Source organism: Benincasa hispida, chromosome 4 (assembly GCF_027475165.1).
Source record: "Benincasa hispida cultivar pf3 chromosome 4, pf3_genome.v1.1, whole genome shotgun sequence".
In the NCBI taxonomy this organism is placed as follows: Eukaryota; Viridiplantae; Streptophyta; class Magnoliopsida; order Cucurbitales; family Cucurbitaceae; genus Benincasa; species Benincasa hispida.
The window spans coordinates 47,051,817-47,075,878 of record NC_143481.1 but is presented as its reverse complement, the minus strand read 5'-3'; the positions used below and the strand labels follow the sequence as shown (position 1 = coordinate 47,075,878).

At 34.3% G+C, this 24,062-nt stretch overlaps 3 pseudogenes; 1 reads left to right on the top strand and 2 right to left on the bottom strand.

Annotated features, from left to right (window-relative positions):
* Window positions 1-2,902: 2,902 nt before the first annotated feature.
* Window positions 2,903-16,241, bottom strand: LOC120076657 (wall-associated receptor kinase 2 pseudogene; annotated as a pseudogene).
* Window positions 12,107-13,521, top strand: LOC150036765 (uncharacterized; annotated as a pseudogene).
* Window positions 16,242-21,773: 5,532 nt separating the features above from the next.
* LOC150036764 (secreted RxLR effector protein 161 pseudogene) lies at window positions 21,774-22,487 on the bottom strand (annotated as a pseudogene).
* Between the last annotated feature and the right edge of the window lie 1,575 nt (window positions 22,488-24,062).

Genomic DNA, 24,062 nt, shown 5'->3' with positions numbered 1-24,062 from the left:
TCCTGGGTATTCCTTCATACGCATACTTAAACAATTATCACAGACTATATGCACTTAGTAACACAGGCAGAAAAGAGTGTCAGACGAGGAAAACAAGTCTTGGGCAAAAGAGATTGAAAGAATTAACTTGCTTGAAGGCTGACAATATCTCTGAAAGTGACGGTAATCGTCGAACCGACTTGAAAAGTTCATTTGAGCGTGGAGGCAACCTGAGAAGCTCCGTATTGGGCTTAGAGATATAAGAATTCGTGGCTTCACGAAGGCGATGATCAAAACTCTGCCTTCTTCGACAAAGTATGTACGGTAAGACAACGTAGACGTTTGATCTCTGAAATTCTGGATGACAATGGCTGCAACTGTAACACTAATGACTCTATTGAAAGGGTTATTATTAAACACTTCAATATCATATATGTTGATAATGGCAGAGAGTTATGGTCCATAGAGCATCTCGATTGAAAGCGCATTACAAGGTATCAACAAGATTTGCTTTGTGCTTCATTCACGGAAACTGAGATCAATACAGTTATTCGTTCTTTTAGCAGCAATAAGGCCCCTAGACCTGATGGCTACACTATGGAATTCTTTAAAAAAATCTTGGAACACTTTTAAGCCTTCTATATTGGAATTGTTCCATGATATTTTTAGAAATATTGTGGTGAGAAACAACGTCAATGAAACCTACCTTGCTCTTATTGGAAAAAAGGAGAAGTGTTGTAAAGCCACTGAGCCACTGATTACAGACCTATAAGCCTCACCACCTCTGTATATAAAATAATAGCAAAAACCCTTGCGGAGAGGTTGAAGGTAACTCTCCCCTCTAAAATCTCTGAAAATGCGTTTGTCAAAGGGAGACAGATCACCTATGCTATGTTAATGGCTAACGAGGCTGTTGACTACTGGCGTATTGAAAGGTTTTGTGAATAAATTCCGTGTGGAAAAAGCTTTTGACAAGATTGTAGTCATCTATTTTTGTATCGGCCTTATTTAAAATAAATTTAATTTTTTTTAATTTTGTTAATTTTAATTGGATGATTTTTCACATTTCGTAAAAAAAAAAAAAAAAAAAAAAAAAACTTACTTCCTAATGCATTTGCTTTAGATCTATAGTCGTGGCTGGTTTTATTTTATTTTATTTTCATCGTCTTCCCCTTCTATGTTCTTTCTCTATTTTATTTTATTTTATTTTATTTTTTTGTAAATAAAGTATTAAGTAAAATGTGAGGTATAAAAGAAATGAAGAGTTAAAAGAAAAGGAGAGTAACTAACCTTGGTGGTAGAAGTGGACTTTTTCTTTGTGTTCTAAAATAAATCTATTTTGTTAAAATATAGAAAAAAGAAAAAATTTGTGAAGAGGATTTGAAGAAGAAAAGAGAGAAAATAGATTGGAGGTGTGGGAAAAATTAATTTGAAAGAGTAGAAGAAGAAAAAAAATGAAGGATGTGAATTTTAAAAAGAATTAAAGTAAATATAATTATTAGTTTTAAATTACTATTATTTTAATAAAATGGAAAATGATGTGATGTGCGGGTCAATGACATCCATTACAAATTTACACCAACTTTTTCTTACCTTTTGTTTATTATTATTATTATTATTATATTAATGTTTGTGGGTTTGAAATGGGAGGCAATTTCGCCGCCCATTTTTAACACTTCTTTAATTTTTATATTGTCATCACTACTTAATCTAAAACATTTTTTTATGTACATGTTATTATATTTAATCTGAATTTCTATTTGGTTTTATTTCATTATTTTATGTCATCTTTCTTTATTTTTGCTCATTAATCTTTTTTACATGTTGTATTTAATCACTTTATTGGTTAAACTTTTTATTATGCTCCGATTTTAAGGGATGAAATCAAAGCACAACAAATAGAATATGTTGTACAAGGATAAAATAATTGCATATTTAGAATAAAAAATGGTAAAAAAACTAAAAAAACCCATATCCAACTACCATTTGGCACGTTTATTCCTAATTTTCTCAAATTAAAAGTTATCACTGATAGCTGAGAGCTGTCATTAGTTGTTATGGCGGATAACTGCTATTTGTGGCAACCATTGATAGTTGCTTCTAAACCAAAGAGGGAGAAGTAATGAAAAAGGGAAAGAAAAGGGAAAGAAAAAGGATATGCAACGCAGACCAAACTAGTCTACATAGCAAGTTCCAACATCGATTGGATTTGTTGAATGTTTTGAATTGTTAGTGGTCCCTTACAGGACACTAAGGGAGAAATCTGGGTATACGCTTGAAAATGTGTTTTATGTTGCATCTGGTACATCTGTTATCTGTGAGAGAATTCAAGTCAACATGAAAATTTGTTAGAATGTCATGAATCTTAATCATAGTTGGTTTAGGAGATGTTTAATTATTTATTCAATTTTTTTTCTTTTCCACCTTGGATTTAGAGAAATGCATTATATAGACACTTTAACTCTTGAAGCATCATTTGTTCTGGATTTTCTACAATATTTTCTAAAAAAAAATTGTTCTTCCTCTATGCTATGGACGTAGTTAATACATCGTTAGTGAACTACAAAAATTCGTGTGTCGATCTTCTCTTTTTTTTTTTTTTTTTTGTATTCTTTAGGTGTCAAATTCATAATAGACAAAAATGAAAAGCTTAAAACATATAACAAGAGCATTGACTTGATTGATTAACAAACAGCAATAATCAAGGTTCACAATAATGAGGCGCACACACACATTTTTAATCTGATTATATTGGGAAAAAAATAAACAAATTATTAAAAACCAAATCTAAAATCTAATTACGTTATTGTCAAATGCATTTCGTATTGTTTTTCTAGATTCTAAAACATGTTTAAGCGATTAACAAATGCATAATAGTACACATCATTTTTTACTAAACATTTATGTTATACTTAAGGAAACATATAAACAAAATAAAATCATCTTCCATGGTGGATGTGTGACAAAATTGAAGCTTTTATGCTATCCCCGACGGTAGTATTCATAGTGCCACTAACAATAAAATGGCCGGAGTCTGAAGCTTCAACATCCAATAAACATACCATTTCCTCTTCGTTGGACAAATTGTTGTTATTCACCCATGAATGCTGAACTTGCTTCAATCGCACTCCCTCCAACTCCATAGCCACTTCCTTCATGCTGGGTCGCTCCTCCCCTTTAATTCTTAAGCATTTCTTTGCTACCTGAGCCGCTTCTTTTATTTCCTCAAAATTTATCTCTTTCGCCATCATTCCCCTTTCTACAACTTCTTCCAACCGACCATCCTTCATTGCACAAAGCACATACATCGCTAGATTCCTCTCCGCTTCTGGTCCATCAAAACACACCGCCTTCTTCCCAGTTATAAGCTCTAACAACACTATTCCAAAGCTATACACGTCACTCTTTTCTGTCAACTCACTCGTCAACAAGTACTCAGGGTCTAAATACCCTAGAGTCCCTTGCACCATCGTGGATAGCTGTGTTTGATCCATTGGAACCAACTTTGATGCCCCGAAATCAGACACTTTCGCGGTGTAATTATCGTCTAGGAGTATGTTGGTCGTCTTGATATCTCTATGAATAATTGGAATCGAAGCTGATGAATGCAAATACGAAAGCACACCTGCAGTCTCCAAAGCTATTTTCAAACGAGCTTCCCATGAAAGAGAAGCATGCTTGGTTTTGTCATGGATGTGTTCAAAGAGGGTGCCATTGGTTACGAACTCGTACACCAACAACGGAACTTGTGTCTCTAAACAACACCCCAAGAGCCTAACAACATTGCGATGGTTGATTTGAGACAAAACAATGACTTCGTTAATGAATTGGTCAGTTTGAGATTGGTCTACAATTTTTGATTTCTTGATTGCCACTACCAAGCCATCTTCTAAGACTCCTTTGTAAACGGTACCGTACCCACCTTTACCAACAATAGTGCTATTGTCATAGTTATTTGTGGCCTTCTCCAACTCTTCTTGGGTGAAAATTCTAACCATTTCATTGGGGGATTGCCATTGAGAAAGTTGTTGTTGAAGTATGAAGCCTCCATTTTCTATGAAAAATTTCTCTTTCCTTTTGATGAACTTCCACTTTTTATAACCCAAGAATATCCATGTGCTACCAATTAGAAAAACTGTGAACCCTACTCCAATTCCTACATTTTATACACATTATGTATTATTTATATTCCAACCATATGGAGAATGAAAACATACAAAAAAAAATTGATATGTTAAATTAGAGAACATAAAAACATACCGATTATTATGGGAATGAAAGCCTTGGAATCTCGAGTGCAACCTTCTCCTCCATATCTTGCATCTCCTTTGTAGTTTGTAGGACAATTGCACGTATAGTTTCCTATTGTGTTAACACACTTGTTCTTGTACTTACAATGATTCAGTGTTTCATCCTTGCATTCATCTATATCTAAGAAAAGATCCCAAAATTGGACAATAAAGTCATTATAAACCCTATTAGATTAGGTCGCATTTGATCACTAGAAGAATTTTGAACTTTAATGTCGGTTGACAACCGACATTAAAGATAGTGTTATTAAAGTCCTTTAATGTCGGTTGTCTAATGTCGGTTTTTTTTTAAGTTTTTAATTTTTCAATTTTTTGTTTGTTTTATTACGACCTTATTACCATGGTTTTCATTTTTCCTAACTAAAACACCTTAATTCTTAGCTAAATTCAAATAACAAAAATAAAATTTTTAAAACCATTTTTTCCATTCTCACAACTTTGTTTTTTTCAAAAACACTCGTAAAAGAGTAGATAATAAATTTTTAAAAAAATATATTAATAGGTGAGAATAGTGTTTATAAACATACTTTTCAAAAATCAAAACCCAAACGAAAATGGTTATAAGCTTTTGTTTATTCTACTCTAATTTGTTAATTTCATTAAATAGAAATTCAAACTTGAATTGAAGTATTTTCACACTATTCATAAGGTGAAAATAATGTTTATTCTACTCTAATTTGTTAATTTCATTAAATAGAAATTCAAACTTGAATTAAAGTGAATACAGAATGTTGATTTAACAAATAAAGAAAAAAGAAAAAAAAATGATATTTGCCTTATATGGAATGTGTCTGGTATGAAATTTATAAATCTTTTTCTTTTTTGCCAAGATATTCTATTAAAAGCATAGGAAAATTTATGAAACTGGAAAGAAAGATGAAATTACAATGAGTTTTGTAAAGTGTTTAACAAGGTATATTTATTGAACTTGAATTTTGCTGGGAATGAAGAGGTTTAACAACCATTTGATTTTTTATTTTTAGTTTTTGAAAGTTAAGCCCCTATAAAACACCGCTTCTATTTTTAAATTTCTTGTTTTGTTATTTACTTCTTATCAAGATTTTCTAAAATCAAGCCAAAATTTGAAAAAACTAAAAAAAAATAGTTTTTAAAGATTTGTTTTTATTTTATTTAAATTGGGCTAAGAATACAACTGCAAATTATGGTAAGAAGTTGAAAGCAAATGGACTTAATTTCAAAAACCAAAAACCAGAAAAGAAATATGGTTATTAAGATGTCATAGTTTTTAAGAACTTTTGTTTTTCGAACTTGACTAAGAAATTTACTCTTTTTAGTTTAAAAATATGAAAGAAAAAAAAAAAGAATGAAATTATGTTTAATTTTTAAAAATAAAGAAATAAAAAATAAAATGGTAATCCAATGGACACTCAGTCATCTGGGAACAATTTTTTGTCAAATAGAAATTACGGATATTGAATTGGTTTATAGTTTGATTATTATTTTTCTTCTCAAAAAAGAAAAACAAAAATGAATGACTATTATTTTATATTCCATAAATATCCCATTTCATCCTTTCATTTGTACCTTAAAATTTTGAGAGATGACGACTTTTTCTGTTCCTCTTTCTCTCTCTCAGTTTATTTACCTCTTAATAATTTTTGAAGTTTTTACCTCACTTTTTATCTCTATGATATTTTTTTTTCCCTTTTAGACCTTCTTCTCTACAAAAATTTGTAAAACTATGTTTAGATGCATTCGAGGCATACCCATCTTTTTACCTTTGCTATGTGTTATTAGAATATAATACACTAAATTGAGTACATATGGGAAATACCCGAATATTGCTCATTTTCTATCTCCTAAATTTTCTCTATATTTCTTTCTAACTTTTTTCATTCTCTAAAATTTAGGTCATGTTTGGGATTGTATTTTGGGGAGGATTGTGGAAGAATCTTAATCATTTAGGTCGATCTAATTATTTATCAATTTATGTAAAATCACCCGTTACTTTTATGTTCAAAACTATGCTCACAACAACTTTTGGATTTAGCTTCTGTAAAAATTTATGTCTTCTCTAAGGAATTTCTAAAAAATTACAAATATATTCTCCCTTTCATGTCTATTCACTTTTCACTTTTTAATAACAATTGTGTTAAACATTTATCAAATAATTTAGATGGAAATAAAGTTTATTTTTAATTTAAAGCACATAAGATTAAAATAATTATCTTAGAGTAAGTTTCATATAAAATATCGATATATAAATGAAATAATATATGTCTACTTTAATCATTACAACTAAATTATAACAATTTTGTATTAACTTTATTCAAATTAATGTCCTTTTAGAGTTTCAAATTGAAATTTACGAAACAAAATAATTTTACTTCATGTCATAACTGATTTTTTCCTAGCAATTATTTTGAAAATTATGGCAACCTCAAACTTAGCCTTATCCCTCATCTATCCCTTATTTCTCTCTCTAAATTTTTTAAAACCTTTTTTTTTTGTCTCTTCATATAATTTTTGTAAAACCTTTTTATTTCTTTCTATTATAAGTGATCATGGAGCAATACATGGGTGCGTCTTACTCTAACCTAAAATAAATAAATATTTTTTGTAAAAAAAAAGTCACTACAAGAAAAAGGAGTTCTCCCGACGCCTAAATAGAGCGTCGGGAGTTAGGTCGTCGGGAGAGACAGCCTCTCTCGACGATGTAAATGCCCGTCGGGGGAACTCTCGACGCCGTAAAGGCCCATCGAGAGTTTCCGGAAACTCCCGACGGATCTCCCAACGGCCGTCGGGTGTCGGGAGAACCAGACCCCTTCTTCTTCCCCACTCCCCCATTTTTTCCCCATTTTCATAAAACCCTAACTCCAATCTCCTCCCCCTTCCCCCCACCCCCATTTTCTTCCTCTCCCTCTCAAATTTTTCCCTCCTTCTCCCATTTTCCTCATTTTTCTTCACCATTCTCCTTCCCTCTCCCCATTTTCTCCATTTTTCCCATCCAATTTTTCTTCCATTTTTCTCATCCCATATTTCTCCCATTTCTCCCTTTACAATATAAAAAGTGTTTTTCCACCAACTCTTTTCCCTCCCTCTCCCATTTTCTCCCATTTTTCTTTTATTTTTCATCCATTTTTCGTCTATCACTGCTCCTCCCTTCGGTTAGCAGCTGCAATCAATTGCCCGCCGCCACCATCGACTCCTTGCCGGTAATTTTCTCATTTTATTTTATCTTTTATATTTATTTAAATCATATGTGAAATACCCATTAAAATGTGTTTCAATATTGTATTCGCTTTTGTTAATTCTTTGAAATTGTTATACAAATCATGTCCATTAATATCATGCCCATTAAAATGTGTTTCAATATTGTAGTCACTTTTGTTAATTCTCTGAAATTGTTGTACAAATCATGTCCATTAAAATCATGCCCATTAATATCATGCCCATTAAAATCTTGTCTGAATTTTTTTTTGTACAAATCATGCCCATTAATATCTCGTCAATTTTGCAGAATATATTTGTTTTACAATTCTCTAAAATTGTTGAGAGTAATTTTATAATGAACATGTCATATAATGTTGGTTATTTGGAGCCTAAGCATGCATGATTTAACCTTTCGAAGATGTTGAATAAATGAAAGGCCTATATTAATCAAAAAATATAAAATAAATCTTTAAACCTCGAATTTGGTACTTAACACATTTAATATTTTAAAAAAGTTAAAAAAATCTACTAGACATAAAACTAAATTTTGTGTCTAATAGAAAATTGAATTTTAAATTTTGTGCCCAATAGGCTTGTAAATTTTAGAAGATGTTGAATAGTTGAAAGGTCTATATTAGACACAAAATTAAAGCTTGGAGACGTATCAAATAAAACATTTGAAATTTGTTAAGACAATTTAAATGGTCTAGGGACCTATGTGTTTATTTTGCCTTAAAAAATGAAAATTATGGAACTCAATACTTAATAATACTTTGTACTTTGTCCTCTAATCCAGGTTCTTATTTTAGATTACAAGTTGGTCAGAAAATATTTATTTTTAAGGATGAATAAAGAATGGTTTAAACTAAGGAATAAGTTATCAGTGGAGTATAGAGAAGGAGTATCACAGTTCTTAGATATGGCAAGGTTTCATGTTAATGATTCCGGACGAATAAGATGTCCATGCAAGAATTGTATGAATTCAATTTGGGAAAAGATAGATATTGTGGAACGACATCTATTAACATATGGAATATCTCCTTCATATTATGAATGGGTATATCATGAAGAGCCAATAAACTTATCTCGAAGTCATACTGGATGATTGATGTAAATGAGATTTACATTAAGTACCATGGAATAGAAAAAGAACTATGGTTTATATGTTTCATGAGATGAAATATTAAAACTATAGGTTATAAATGTAGTATGATAAGTTGGTTATCATTTATATTTATAATAATATTAAGTCATTCAATACAGGATGTTGAAGTAGATAGTATAGAGAGTAATGTTGTCGAAGAAAATGTGATGTTGAATCTTATAAACAATTTACAAGTTCTAATTGAAAACAAAAATGCAAATGAAGGAATGATTGAGAATGAAATGTCCTTTAATGGTCAAGAAACAGATACCACGAACTTATTCGAGGATTTAATGACCGAAGCACATAATGAATTATACCCTAGGTGTTCGCAATTTTCGTCCTTGAACTTTTTAGTGAAGTTGATGCATATCAAAGTTCTGAACGGCTGGAGTAACAAATCGTTTGACATGTTGCTAGAATCGTTAAAAGCAGCGTTTCCAGCTGACACCTCTATACCTACTTCCTTTTATGAAGCCAAGCAAAAATTGCGTTATTTGGGCCTAGGTTATGAGTCTATTCATGCGTGCAAATATGATTGTGTATTGTATTGGAAAGAGTTTGCAACTTTGCAACAATGCCTTGTTTGTGGTGAGTCTCGGTACAAAGTTAATGATGGCAAGGGTAAAAAAATACCACATAAGGTATTGCGTCATTTTTCGTTGATACCGAGATTAAAACGATTGTTTGCATCAAAAGAAGGCGTTTCTGACATGAGATGGCATAAAGATAAGGGAGTTGAAACGGAAGATGTATTGCGACATCCAGCTGATGCGGAAGGGTGGAAACATTTTGATCGTGAATTCCCTCATTTCACTTTAGATACTCGAAATGTTCGTTTCGGATTAGCTTCAGATGGCTTCAATTTGTTTGGAAATATGAGCACTTCTTATAGTATGTGGCCTGTGGTGATAATTCCTTAAAATTTGCCCCCTTGGAAATGCATGAAGGAAAAAAAATTCTTCATGTCTTTGCTCATACCTAGTCCAAAATCTCCTGGAAAGGAAATTGATGTTTACTTGCAACCGTTGATTGAAGAGTTGAAAGAGTTGTGGACAATTGGTGTATGAACTTATGATTCTATTGCTTGTGAGTTTTTTTCAACTATATGCTACCTTATTATGGACGATTAATGACTTCCTTGTGTACGATGACTTATCTGGGTGGAGTACAAAAGGTTATCAAGCATGTCCAATATGCTAAGAAGATAACTCGTCCTTCGAGATAATAGGGAAAATATTATTTATGGGACATCGACGTTATCTTCCAGAGAATCATAGTTGGCGTCGAAGTAGACAACATGATGGAAAAGTTGAACTAGACCTACACCAGTCGTAATGATTGGAGAAGAGATATTACAACAAATAAATACGCTGAACTTTTTTGTGCTTAGCAAACATCCATCGAAGTAAGATAAAAAAAGAAAACGAACTCTAAACTGGACTAAAAAAAAGTATTTTTTTCCAACTTCCATATTGGTCCAGACTATTGTTACGATATAAATTGGATATAATGCATATTGAAAAAAAAACATATGCAACAATTTGGTGGGCACATTGTTAAATATTGAAGGAAAGACAAAGGATATAACGAACGCTCGATTAAACTTATAAGATTTGAAGATAAGAAAGGACCTACACTTGATATAGGTCGATAATAGATTTGTAAGACTATACGCAGCATATACATTAACAAATTGTGAACGGATTTCATTTTGTAAGTATTTGAAATCAGTGAAATTCCCTAATGGATTTGTATCTAACATATCACAATGTGTCAATTATAAAGATAGAAAAATATCGGAGCTGAAAACACACGACTGTCATGTGTTGCTTCACAGACTACTCCCTATTGGTATTTGAGCATACCTACCGAAGAACGTATCCACTGCTATTGTTGAGTTGTGTACATTCTTCCACGACTTATGTGCAAAGACAATATGTGTAAGTGATTTGAACAGACTACAAGCAGACATCATAGTCATACTTTGTAAATTGGAGAGAATATTCCCACTTGCCTTTTTCGATGTAATGGTACACCTTGCAGTTCATCTATCGTATGAAACCAAAGTGGTAGGTCCAGTTAGTTACGATTGGATGTATCCTATTGAAAGTAGTTTACGAACATTAAAACAATTTGTACGGAACAAAGCACATCCCGAGGGGTCTATAACGGAAGCATATGCAATGAATGAATCATGGAACTTCTGCTCGCGATATCTAAGTGGGATTGAAATGAGATTCCATAGATATGAGTGAAATGATGATAGCATTCCCGATCACGAGATATTTGGTGAATTTGAATTATTTAGGCAGAGGGTATGACCATTAGGGGCGTCAACTTTACGGATGCTATCAGCGGAGGAAAAACGTATTGCACATTGGTACATTTTCAACAATTGTAAAGAAATAACAGACTATCGCAAGTACGTTTCAAAATTTTTCCTTTTCTAAATTCTAGGGTATCTCCTTTGATAACATTTAAATGATTAATTTTGTAGGCAACATTTGAGGTTAATTCGTCATGAAGCTCAAAACGCCTCTGACTTATATATAAAACATCAACGCAAATTTCTCGATTGGTTCAAATCTCAGGTATACATAGTCATTTTGTAGGCAATAGTTGAGGGATGATTCATTTTTCATAGTCATTTTTAATGTATAATTAATTATCAAGTTCTACAACGGCGTGAGAGGGAAGATATCTCCGATGATTTCTTTTCACTTGCAATGGGACCTTCGTATGAGGTGCGCTCTTACAATGGATGCATTGTTAATGGGGTACGATTTCACACTATAGAGCGTGATAATCATCGAGCTACACAAAATAGTGGAGTCCTAGTGGCCAGAGAGATCAGTGAGAACACAAGTGTGGATAACAATTTCTACGATGTTGTAGGAGAAGTATTAGATTTCCAATATGTGAATAGAAGACACGTTTTCTTGTTGAAGTGTAGATGGTTTGACACAAATAACAACAAAAGTAATAGGACACATGTGGATTTAGGATACAAATCGATCAATACATCACACTTTTTGTATGTCGATGAGCCTTTCATCTTTGCTATCCAAGCACAATAAGTCTTTTACATTGATGACATCAAACATGGTACCAATTAGAAAGTTGTTCAAGTAGTCTAAAATAAACGAATATGGGATGTACCGGAAGTGGATGATGTTGAAAACGAATATGGGATTTACTAGAAATTGTTGGTTGCGTCTGAGTGGATAAAATCATTGAGGAGGTTACTTTATGCAGAGTTGAAGTTGATCCTACAGTTGTGGAAAGACCAATTATTGTACATGGCGATCATGACTTCATAAACGATGATGATGAAGAACAATTATCTCCCAATAATAGTTCAAGTGCTGATGAATAATTTGAATTAGATTACAATGATGAGTAATGATGTATCTACTCAATTCTCTTTTTCTCTAGCTTACACATATTTATTGTTAATTTAATATTGTTTTCTCTTTTTTGTGTTTATATAGATACGATGTCAACCCCTAATAGGCAACGGGAGGCTGATGAAGAATTTCAAGAGTTATATCTAGGCAACACAGTATCTTTTATGGGTGATACTATAGGTTAGTATATTTTGAAATATATTCTGTTAACTGAAATACATCATAAATTGTTTTAAATTTTTTATTCTTCAGATAGTAGCTCAGCATCCAATCGGAAGAAACGAGAGCATTCGCGGAACATTGAGTTGGAAAAATACTTCCAAAACATGGGAGAATTACAATCGTGATAAATGAGGGGGAGACGAAACCGATATCTCAACATTCGGTACGATTTAGTAATGTGATCAGCGTCGCTGTGAGATCTACATTTCCAGTACATTGTCGTACTTTTGCTGAGGTTCCAAACGAGTTCATAGAATTGGCTAAAAGTCAATTATTGGTAAGTAATTATAAGTTTATTCTTTTACCGTCATGAACATCATCTATGCTAATTCTTCCCTCCCTCTTTTGTAAGCTCATTTCGAACTTGATCTGTCCAGTCAACGACTTAACCGTTTTGTAGAACATCAAATGCAAAACTCCTTCAAAGAATTTAGAGCAGATTTGCATAGACATTACAGAAAATGTGGAGATCCTCATCAAGCATGTGCCAATTTGCCTAGTTGGCTTAAAAATAGGCTAGAAGATTGGTACTTTTTGTGTGACCGCTTCGAGAGTGAAGCGTTTCAGGTAGAATATTTACGGCATGTATCATTTGCTACATTTACTAATACATCACACTATTGACATATTTATTTTCTTCAAATGTAGGAAATGTCTGTGACGAACAGAAAGAATAGAGAGAAATTACCGTTCGACCACATAGGTGGATCAAAGTCATTCCTGCAAATTCAGGCAGAGTTGCAGGCAAAGGATGGTCGAAAAATAGGACGTGTTGACCTATTTAGGGAAACACACTCTAAAGGTGGCAAGTTTGTGAACGAGACAGCTGAAAATGCACATGTAACATTTTTTTTCTTTACTATTGTGTTTTTTTTTTTCACTTTTAACTTTAGTCGCTCATTCTTACCCATTTAATTATTATGTCTAGCATCAAATGTTGGAATTATAATCTAGCCCCACTCTAGAAGGTTCTCAACCACTAACAAGGGATGAAATCTGTGAAACGATTTTGGGTAGACGACCCGAATATTCAAAAGGCCTAGGTTGGGGTCCTAAGCCTAAGTCAAGAAGGAGTAGCATCTCATCAAGCTCGTCATCTACTCAAGGAACGGAGGCAGGAATGGAGGAATTGAGAGCCAATTTTCAACAGTCTCAGCTGAGGATTAAGGAACTTGAAGACGTTCAGAAAAAAATACAAGAGAATCATGCAAGACAAATGGAAGAAATTAAAAAAATGATTGAAGATATGGTACAATCACATAGAGGAGACCCATCAAATTAGGTATGATTACTACATTATTTTGTTGTTTAATATGTTTCTATCCTGCAGTTATGGTAGCAAAGTTTAGTTATGCCTTAAGTAGCTTTATGATAATTAAAGAATTGTTGGCTATCCTACAGTTATGGTAGCCAAACAACTGGATTTTGATGTGTTTTTTGTTGGCTATCTTGTGTATTTATGAATATTTACGAAGTTTAATGTGTTGTGAGGGGGGAGGGGATTGAGATTGGGTTAAACCATTTTGGGGACAAATTTGAGTTTTATGTGTGTTGGTCATTGTTTACTCATTTTGTATGTTTTTTATGTTCGGGAGGTTCCATGTTTGTCGTTGAGGGTGGGTAGAATTTCATTACACCCGTCTTGTCCTTGAAATTGGCTATCTTGTGTATTTATGAATGTTTACGAAGTTTAATGTGTGGTGATGGGGGGGGGGGGGGGGTGAGATAAATTATTTTGGGGACGAATTTGAGTTTTATGTGTGTTGGTCATTGTTTACTCGTTTTGTGTATTTTTGATGTTCGGGAGGTTCCGTGTTTGTCGTGGGGGGTGGGTAAAATTTTATTACACCCATCTTATCCTTGAACTTGGCTATCTTCTTTATTTATGAATGTTTACGAAGTTTAATGTATTGTGGGAGGGGGGATTGAGATAAACCATTTTGGGGACAAATTTGAGTTTTATGTGTGTTGGTCATTCTTGAGGCGTTTTGTGTGTTTTTTATGTTCGAGAGGTTACATATTTGTCGTCGGGGTGGGTAGAGTTTCATTACCACCCGTATTGAAGTTTGAACGTGTTGTGGATGTTTATCGATATAACATTTCAATGTTTTTGTTTTATTGTAGAATGCTGTTCGGAGATGAGCTGGGACAATTGTTGAAGATGTTGTGTTCGAGAAATGTTCTAGATGTTGTTTTGATTTTACTTCTTTTATGTATTTGTGATATGAATGTTTATCGACTTCGTTTGGATATTGTAATTTTTTATTTACTTGTTATAATATGAACTTCATTTTCGTTTTTTTAGTTATGTGAATATTTATTTGGTTTAATATGTTTTACAGGTTTTCATATCAAATTTTAAAAAATTACAAACGATATATTAAAATTTAATACTCCCCACGCATATAGGATCTCCCGACGCACTTTAAAACGACGTCGGGAGTTATGGTAAAACTTCCGACACACATATGGTGTCGGGGGTTATGGGGGAACTCGGCGTCCGGAGTTAGGGGGAACTTCTTCATAACTCCCAACGCCGTTTAATAGTGCGTCGGGAGATCCTCTCTCGACGGGTTTCTCCCAACCAAACTCCCGACTACCGTTTATGCGTCGGGAGAGGCTCTCCTGACGAATTTTCCACAATTTCCCGACGAAATGTGACGTCGGGAGAAGTCAGATTTCTTGTAGTGAGTAAAAAGAGATTGTCATGATTAGATAATTGGTTGAAATGCACAGAGATGGATATAACGAAAATTAAAGTTGAAGTTTACCAAACACAATTGATACTTCATGCCACTGTTGATTTTTCTCAAGTTACAACTAGAAGTTAATTTGAACACCCACATCCATCCCAAACTAAGTCCTTTCTTTTCTTTTTTTTCTTTGGAAAATCCTAAATTAAGCCTTAATTCCTCGTTTATGGCTTATTTCTTTCTCTCTAACTTTTTTAAAACCTTTTTTCTCTCATATTATTTTCGTAAAACCTTTTTCTCTCTCAATAATTAATAAAAAATAAAAAAAATAGAAAGAATTATTTACGATTAAAACTTAATCGAAAAACACAAAGATGAATGTAACCGATGCACGACATAGCCATAAGGAAAATAATGGAATCCATAGAAGAGATGAATAAGTTTTCTTACCTTGACAACCTTGAGGAAGATATGGATTCCCTTCAAAACCATCCAAGCATTGGCAACGAAATTCAGCTCTATCATGAGAGAAACTGCTATTCCTTTCACTGTTTAATCCACACACATAATTACTGTCATTTCCAATAGCCCAACCAACCACAACCTCAACCTTCACATCTTCAAAACTTCTAATATACCTTGACTCAAACTCAAACCCCTCATCTCCAACCACAAAAGCATACCCACAAGGATTAAAATTCTTCACCAAAGTATGATTAAAAAAACTCCCCACTAACAAAGTCAAATTCCTCAACCCATTAGGAATCTCCATTTGACAACACCCATTACCAAAACACGAATCATTACCAATCGTACTCTCATTTAAACACATGGAAATACACCCACTTACATAGCCACTCCCATTTAACACCCCACCAATTAAACCATAAGTATCGCAACCAATGGCTATGAACTTGTTTTTGCCATCAGCAATTGGGAACATCGCCGGTGCCAAAAGATTGGTTGTGTTAGGGACAAAAGGACCATTTTCTTGCACTTGGTTGTAGCAATCTCGCACTATGGGCTGCAATATGTGGAGCTCACCGTGGAGTGATATATTAGTAACACTAATATTGGTGTTCATTAGAAACGCTTTTGGAGGGCCATTGGTTTTGTTGCACGTAATTAAGAAGGTTTTGTTGAGATAGCACCCTTCTTTTACTCCGAATGGATATGGAATTTGCAAGTCTCCACACCATTCGTCACAGCCGGCTAAGGCTTGTGACGAAGCTATTACTATGACGGTTGAGGTTGTTGATAACATAATCATCATAATTTTAATTACCAACGTCTTCGTCCAATGTCTCATTATTTTGTGTGAATGAAGAGATTTAGAAGAGAATTATTGGAATTGCATTTATGAATGAAGTTGGATGAAGGCGAAGGATTCAATTTTTCCATCTATCTCAAAGTCTTAACCAAAGTTGTTTATGTTAATCTCGTTATTTGTCACATTCACATTAGGTAGGCTTATATATGTGTATATAAAAGTCAACCTTGAAAATTAACTTTCGTCCAAGAAGAAAAGAACAAAAGTAGTGAGATCATTGTTTTTCAATTTTAAATTTTCAAATTTATGAAATGTCATTGGTATTTTTTTATTAGTAATAATAGTCAATTATTTAAATGTATGATAAGCAACCCATATGTATGTCTTTAGTCGCTCTTTGATAAACTAAATCAAAGTATTTTAACAATTACGATGTGATGGGTGCAAAAACACCTAATTAATTGCAATGTATAGATATAGTTTTAATATAATGTAAGCATATTAGGAATAATATCATCCTTTACATTGAGTTTCAAACTCATCATTTATAGTACCGTGAATACTCATTTTTTATTTTATCTAGAGAAAAATATATGATGTTATAACGGGTTAAAATTAATATAAGTGAGAAAAATCAATGAAAAGCATGACTTAAGTCAAGATTATAATATCTTAACCCAGTCCATCTATGTTTAATTAGTTATATATATATATATATTTTTTTTTTTTTAAAAAAAAAATTGTAATGATGGAAAATCCAAAATGTATACTTAAGGATGCCTTCATTATATGAAAAATTATAAATTTGAAATTCTCAAATTTAAATTTTTGTTTATTCTGTATTCTAATTTTGCACATTTAGCAAATTCACGGTTTTTTGATATATCAGTCAGTTAATATATTACATTTAAAGTATATCAATTGTATATTTTTTTCCATTAATTTGTATACTTTTTTGAAATATAAATTAAAATTTTCAAGAAAATAATATATATATATATTCTTTTAATAAATCGTAAAGAATTGATGCATTAAAACTATTAATTCATTAATAAATTATATATGTAGCTAACTAATTATCATTACAGTTAATATTTTATGAGATTATTTTTTAATAATTATAATTAGATTATCATCAATTAATCTAATTATAATCATTAATTTTTAATCACAAAATATTATATTTATTTTCTCAAACTAATTTAGATTATTTTATTAATTAATAAATTATAACTATATAAATTCATCAAATTGTTCCATCAAATTATGTAATCATGTAAATTTAGTTATAAAATACTCATTTTTATAAATTTGTAATTTATAATTTAATTAATATTATTATTTGATTATTGAATAATTAATTTTGCTCAAATTTTTTAATTGAATTTATTATTTACCAATTAAAGTTTTATAGAGGTGTCATGATTAATTTTATAAATTAAATACAAAAATAATTTGTTCCTATAAAAGTTTTAATAGCATTCCATGCACAATCAAATAAAATCATAATTGATTACTAGCAATCTTATTTTGATGCTTTTTATTTCCAGAACTCCTTAATTTTTTTTAATCTATAAAACTAAAACCAAACCGCCTTGTAGAGATGAGAAGAAATTCATATAGTTTGGGAAACTGTCGGGTTATCCATATTGGAGACTCAGAACAATTATATTATTGTAATGACATAAGTAATGTCGACGCATAAAATACTAGGTACTTCGTCTTGGTCTTTCTAGGAAGATAGGAATTAATTGTTGATTTATACATTTACATTAAAAATAAGTCAACAATGAGAACTCATTCAACCTCCTGAAATTTAATTATAAACATAAGCCCTAATCGCCCACTGATTATTTGAAATAATTGCAATAGCTTTCTTGTGGTTGGTTGATAATGCATAATTCAACTAATTAATCGAATGATGCTTAACATTAATTTTACTTTTCTCTTTTTAACAAAATACTAGATATATGGATTAAGGGATGTGTCAAGATATCTTAACTAGGTTGACACTATCTTTAACATCCTCATCATACCTTAGGCCCAATATTATTGCATTCATACCAAAAGCAAGAGTTATGCTCATGGATAGCAAAAACCAAAAGAAAGCTAACGAAGGACTCGAGAAAAGCCTTCTAATTTAGCACAATAGATGAAGCAACATTAATTTACTTATGAGCATGCCAATCTTTAAAATGTGGTCTTTTTGGAATTTATAAATATAATGTTGTAAAAATTATTGCTCCTTAAAGATGGTAGATTTATAATCTTGCCCAAGTTTCAACTAAGGTTACATCTATTGATCCGTAATGAAAATTGGTGTAATAGTATTATATTCATGTATCTTGTAATAGGCCTGAATGCAAATGTAATTGGATTGCTTTTTATTGAGTTGACATAGAATAATGAATATGTTACATATTTATTGTTATTGTTACTGTTTGACCCTAAAAGTAAAGGTAATGGTAACAATAACAATAATGGTAAGTGTAATAGTAAATATAATAGATTCAGAATTCTCATAGTGTTATAGTAATAATATTTGTAACAGTAATAGTAACAATAATAGAAAGGTAGTAAGTCCCACATAATTTTCAAGCATAGTCAGATTGATCACCCTCCGTTCCTCAATTAGATTTGCGTCTTGATTTCAAATTTGGAGACAACTCCACAGTTCATTACGATTATGGAACACAGGTAAACAACAACAAACTTAATCAACTAGAGCTCACTTTTTAGATTATCATTGATTGATCACATTTCACCTAGGGTAATTTGACCTAAAATACTAAAAGTAAATTACGTTCAAAGGAAAAAAAAAAAAAAGGTTGTTGTAAAACAATGTATTTCCTCAAGTTATCTTTGTACAGAGAAGTAATAAAGGTATAAATATAGCTTTATAAGGCTAAGAATAGCCACTAGAGAAATTCAACCAATTCCTAAAGGCTTTCTAACCTTTCTAAATGAAGGAATCCCAATTTTATAGAATTCTAATTTTACAGATCAAAAAGAAAAATTATGCATTCACCAAAGAATACCAAGGCCAATTGGTCACCACCACGTGTGTGTGTGCATGCATGCGTGCTTATTTGTGTGCGCGTGCATGTGTGCGCATGCGTGCGTGTGCATATACGTGTGTGCACGTGCATGCGCGCATGTGCGTGTGTATGTACGTGTGCGTGCTTGTGTGTGTGTATGTGTGTGTGTGTGTGTGCGTGCGTGCGTGTGTGCTTGTGTGTGTGCGTGCGTGCGTGTGTGCTTGTGTGTGTGCGTCTGTGTGTGTGTGTGTATGCGTGTGTGCATGCGTGCGTGCGTGCATGTGTGTGCGTGTGTGTGTGTGTGCGCGTGTGCATGCATGCGTGTACGTGTGCGTGTGTATGTGTGTGTGTACGTGTGTGTGCATGTGCGTGCGTGCGTGTATGTGTGCGTGTGTGTATGCGTGTGTGTGTACGCACGTGTGTGCATGTGCGTGTGTGTGTGTGTGCGTGCATGCGTGGACGCGTTTGCATGTGCGTGTGTGCGTGCGTGTGTGTGTGCGTGCGTGCGTGTGTGTGCGTGTGTGTATGTGCGTGTGTGTGTGTGTACGTGTGTGTACGTGTGCGTGCGTGCGTGTACGTGTTCGCATGTGTATGTGCGTGCGTGCGTGTGTGTGCGTGCGTGCGTGTGTGTGCGTGTGTGTGTGTGTGCACGTGTGTGCGTGCGTGTGTGTGTGTGTGTGTGTCTGTGTGTGCGTGTGTGTGCGTGTGTGTGTGTGCGGGCGCGCGCGTGCGTGTGCGTGTTTGTGTGTGCGTGTGTGTGTGTGTGCATTCGTGTGCGCGTGTGTGTATGTGGGCGCGTATGTGACCGTGTGTTTGTGTGTGTGTGTGCGAGCGTGGGGGTGTCTTTGTGTATGTGTGTGTGTGTGCATTCGTGTGCGCGTGTGTGTATGTGGGCGCGTATGTGACCGTGTGTTTGTGTGTGTGTGTGCGAGCGTGGGGGTGTCTTTGTGTATGTGCGCGCGCGTGCATGCGTGCGTGCTTGTGTGTGTGTGTGCGTGCGTATATGTGTGTGTGTGTTTGCGTGCGTGTGTGTACGTGTTTGTGTGTATATGTATGTGGGTGTGCGTGCATATGTGTGGGTGTGCGTGTGTGTGTTGTGTGTGTGTGTATGCGTGTGTGCATGTGCGTTTGCGTTTGTGTGGGTGCATGTGTGTGTGTGTTTACGCGTGTGTGTGGGCACGTGCGTGTGTGCGTGTGTGTATGTTTGTGTGTGTGTGCTTGCATGCGTGCATGTGTGCATTCGTGTGTGTGTGTGGGGGGGCGGGGGGGGGGGGGGGGGGGAGTGGGTGTGTATGTGTGTGCACGTGTGTGCGTGTGTGTGTGTTTGTGTGCGCGTGTGCATCTGTGTTAGTTTGTGCGTGTCGCGGGATGTCATGAACCTATAGCTTAAAATTTCCTATGGTACGTGAATAATTAATTAAACTATTCACCATCCATTAACTGTCAGGCACTCCACTAAAGACCGACAGCTGCATGCTTTGCACTATAGATATATTTCTATGTCCATTGGATATAATCTATCAATAATACGATGACCCTTCACAAATTACTTGTAAGTACAGCTGGGCCAAAATTATTGATTGTCCCCTGTAGTTACATCTAACTCCTTAAGTACCACTGATCCCTCTAATGAATAATAAATCATAGTTCGACTATGATTAAATCCATTTCAGGCCAGGAGAAGGTGTGACGCCACATTGTTCAAGCACTGGAATCAGCCCTTAAGGGAACAATTTATTTATTTTCCTCGACATTAGGGAATGAGTGAATTCCTTCTTGTTAGTTGTGTTCTCAGCTCCCTAATTAGAAGAATCCCCAAAATTGTAGGCTTGTTGAGTCGGTGATCTGGTCACTCTCACCCATACAAATCAAAGATCCAACCTCATAGGCAGGAGTTTACAACTCACTCAGGATTCAAGTCATGTTACCTATGGTCACCCTAGTGAAATGTAAGTCTCTAATATGAACGGCGGACTAAACAATTCGTTGTTTGGTCTTATAAAAACTTCTTTTTATATAATATCCCCACTCACATATTTTCACATGAATGATCAAGATCAAATCATTTGTAGCACTTTACAACAATTGTAACAGTTATAAAATGGCCATACTCATAGTGTCACCAGGATAAGGTATTCAGCCTTATCCATCTACTACAGACCATTTAAGTTAGCACTTAAACATGATCCACCCGTATGTCTCTACATACATGTTTAAGCTATAAGATAATTATTGATGTTAGTTTATTGGTTTGTGGTAATGCAACTAATTTCGAAATAAAACATCAAATGTTTTGTTACATAAATAAAATATTTGTACATTACAATTACAAACTAAAGAACCCTACGCGATTTAGGGCATCAACCCCAGCACTAACCACATAGACTAAAAATATAGAGATTATTAACACCCTTCCTTAAACTCAAGGGGGTAAAGTAGAAACCAACTTGAGTTTGTTAAGTAGCAGATTGAAGTGCCCAGGGGATAAGGCTTTGGGGAAAATATCAGCATGCTCCTCAGTAGTGGAAACAACTCATAAAAGAAAAGTTTTACTCTGAATATGATGTCGAATAAAATGACAGCCATTCTCAATATGCTTGGTGCGTTCATGAAAAAAATCATCGTGAGAAATCTGGATGGCACTACGATTGTCACAATGAAGGATAGTGGCATATGGCTGAGGAACTCCTATATCAGAAAAAAGCCAGCGAAGCCATAATAACTCGGACGTAGCATCAGCTAGGGCGCAATATTCAGACTCTATACTAGAACGAGAAACAAGACTTTGTTTCTTACTCCTCCAAGAAATAAGAGAGTCACCGAGATAGAAACAGTAACCTAAGGTAAAACGCCAATCAGTAGGATCACCGACCCAATCAGCATTAGAGTAGCCAGATAAGACCAAGGATGACTGGGATGAAAATTGAAGGCCATGTCCCAGAGTCCCTTTAAAATAGCAAAGAATATGGAGAACGGTAGTAAAATGAATGGTTTGAAGAGTAGCCATGAACTTACTTACGATGTGAAAAACATATGCAATGTTAGAATGAGTCAGTATTAGATAAATAAGGTTGCCAACAAGTTGACAGTAGAGAATGGAATCTTTTAGTGGAACGTCATCAAATGAAGTCAAGTGAACATTAAGGTCGAGTGGTGACGGGGTTGTAGCAGAGTCAGTGATCCCGAAGCGCACCAATAAGTCAGAAGCATACTTCGCTTGAGACAATGAGTAGCTAGCAGAGCTCATTGACACTTTAAGACTAAGAAAGTAACTAAGTGACCCCAAATCTTGTTGGGATTTGTGTCCTAATTCTCCTGGTAGTCTCGTTGTTTGTAAACATTTTTTGAACATATTGTTATGAATAAAATAAGTGTTATTTTATAAGCATTTACTCGATCCAATAAACTAAGATCTGTGGTTATTTCATGTAACTTAAGCATGTATGTGGAGACATACAAGTGAATCATGCCTTAAGTAATAACCTAAATGGTCTATAGTATAAGGATAAAGGAGGGATACCGTATCCTGGTGACACTATGGATACGGCCAACTTTGTAGATGTTACAAGTGTTATAAAGTGCTACAAATGGTCTAATCCTGACCATTCATGTAGAAATATGTGAGCGGGGGAATCCTATACAAAGAGTTTGTATAAGACTGGACCACGAGATGATTAGTCTCTTTATATAACTCCATTCATATTTAAGACTTACATTTCACTAACATGACCATAGGTGACATGATCTTCATCTTGAGTGAGTTGGGAACTCTTGCTCATGAGGGCGGTCCTTTGATTTGTATGGGTGAGAGTGGCCAGATTGCAACCTCAACAAGCCTATCATTCTGGGGATTCGTCTGATTGGGGAGCTGGGAACTCAGCTATACAAGACGAAATTCCCTCTTTCTCTTAAGCATGGGTAAGTATATAAACTAATCCCTTAAAGGCTGATTACGGATCTTGAACATAGTGGCCACACCCTCTCTTGGAAAGAGAGTACTAAGTGATAGTAGGACCATGACTTATTGTTTATTAGAGGAATCAGTGGTACTTAAGATTATTTGGGATGATGCCCTAAACTCTTATTGGGTTCTGTAGTTTGTAAACAGTGTATTGAACAAACGCTTGTGGTGTAATAATATATGATATTTTCTTCACTATTGCCTATGAAACATGAAATGTTTTATTTACTTTACTACAGATCAATAAACTAAGATCCATGGTTGTCATTGTAACTTACGCATGTATGTAGGGACATAGAGGTGGATCATGCCTTAAGTGATAACCAAAATGATCTGTAGTATATAGATATAGGAGGGCTAATTCCGGGGCTTGAACAATGTGGCGCCATACACCTTTTCATGGCCCGAGAGGTGTCCACACATAGTAAGACTATGTTGTATTATTCATTAGTGGGATCAGTGGTACTTAAGGAGTTAGATGTAACTATAGGGGCAAAGTGGTAAATTGGCCATTGGTTATTTTCGATGGACACAGAAATATATCTGTGGTGAGAAGAGTGTACTGTCGGTCTTTAGTTGAATGCTTGGCAGTTAACGGATGGTGGATGTCGTGGCTAAAGAGTTTAGTCAGCTATTCACGTACCGTTGGAGCTTCAAGCCACAAGTCCATAAGGTCCCCTTGGTAGCTCAATGGATTCAATAAGGATTTGATCCTTATTGGATACACGGACTCTAACTTTCAGACTGATAAAGATTCTCGAAAATCCACTTTAGGCTCAGTGTTCACTCTTAACAGAGGAGCAGTAGTGTGGCGAATCACTAAGTAGGGGTGTACCACCGACTCCACGATGGAGGCTGAAT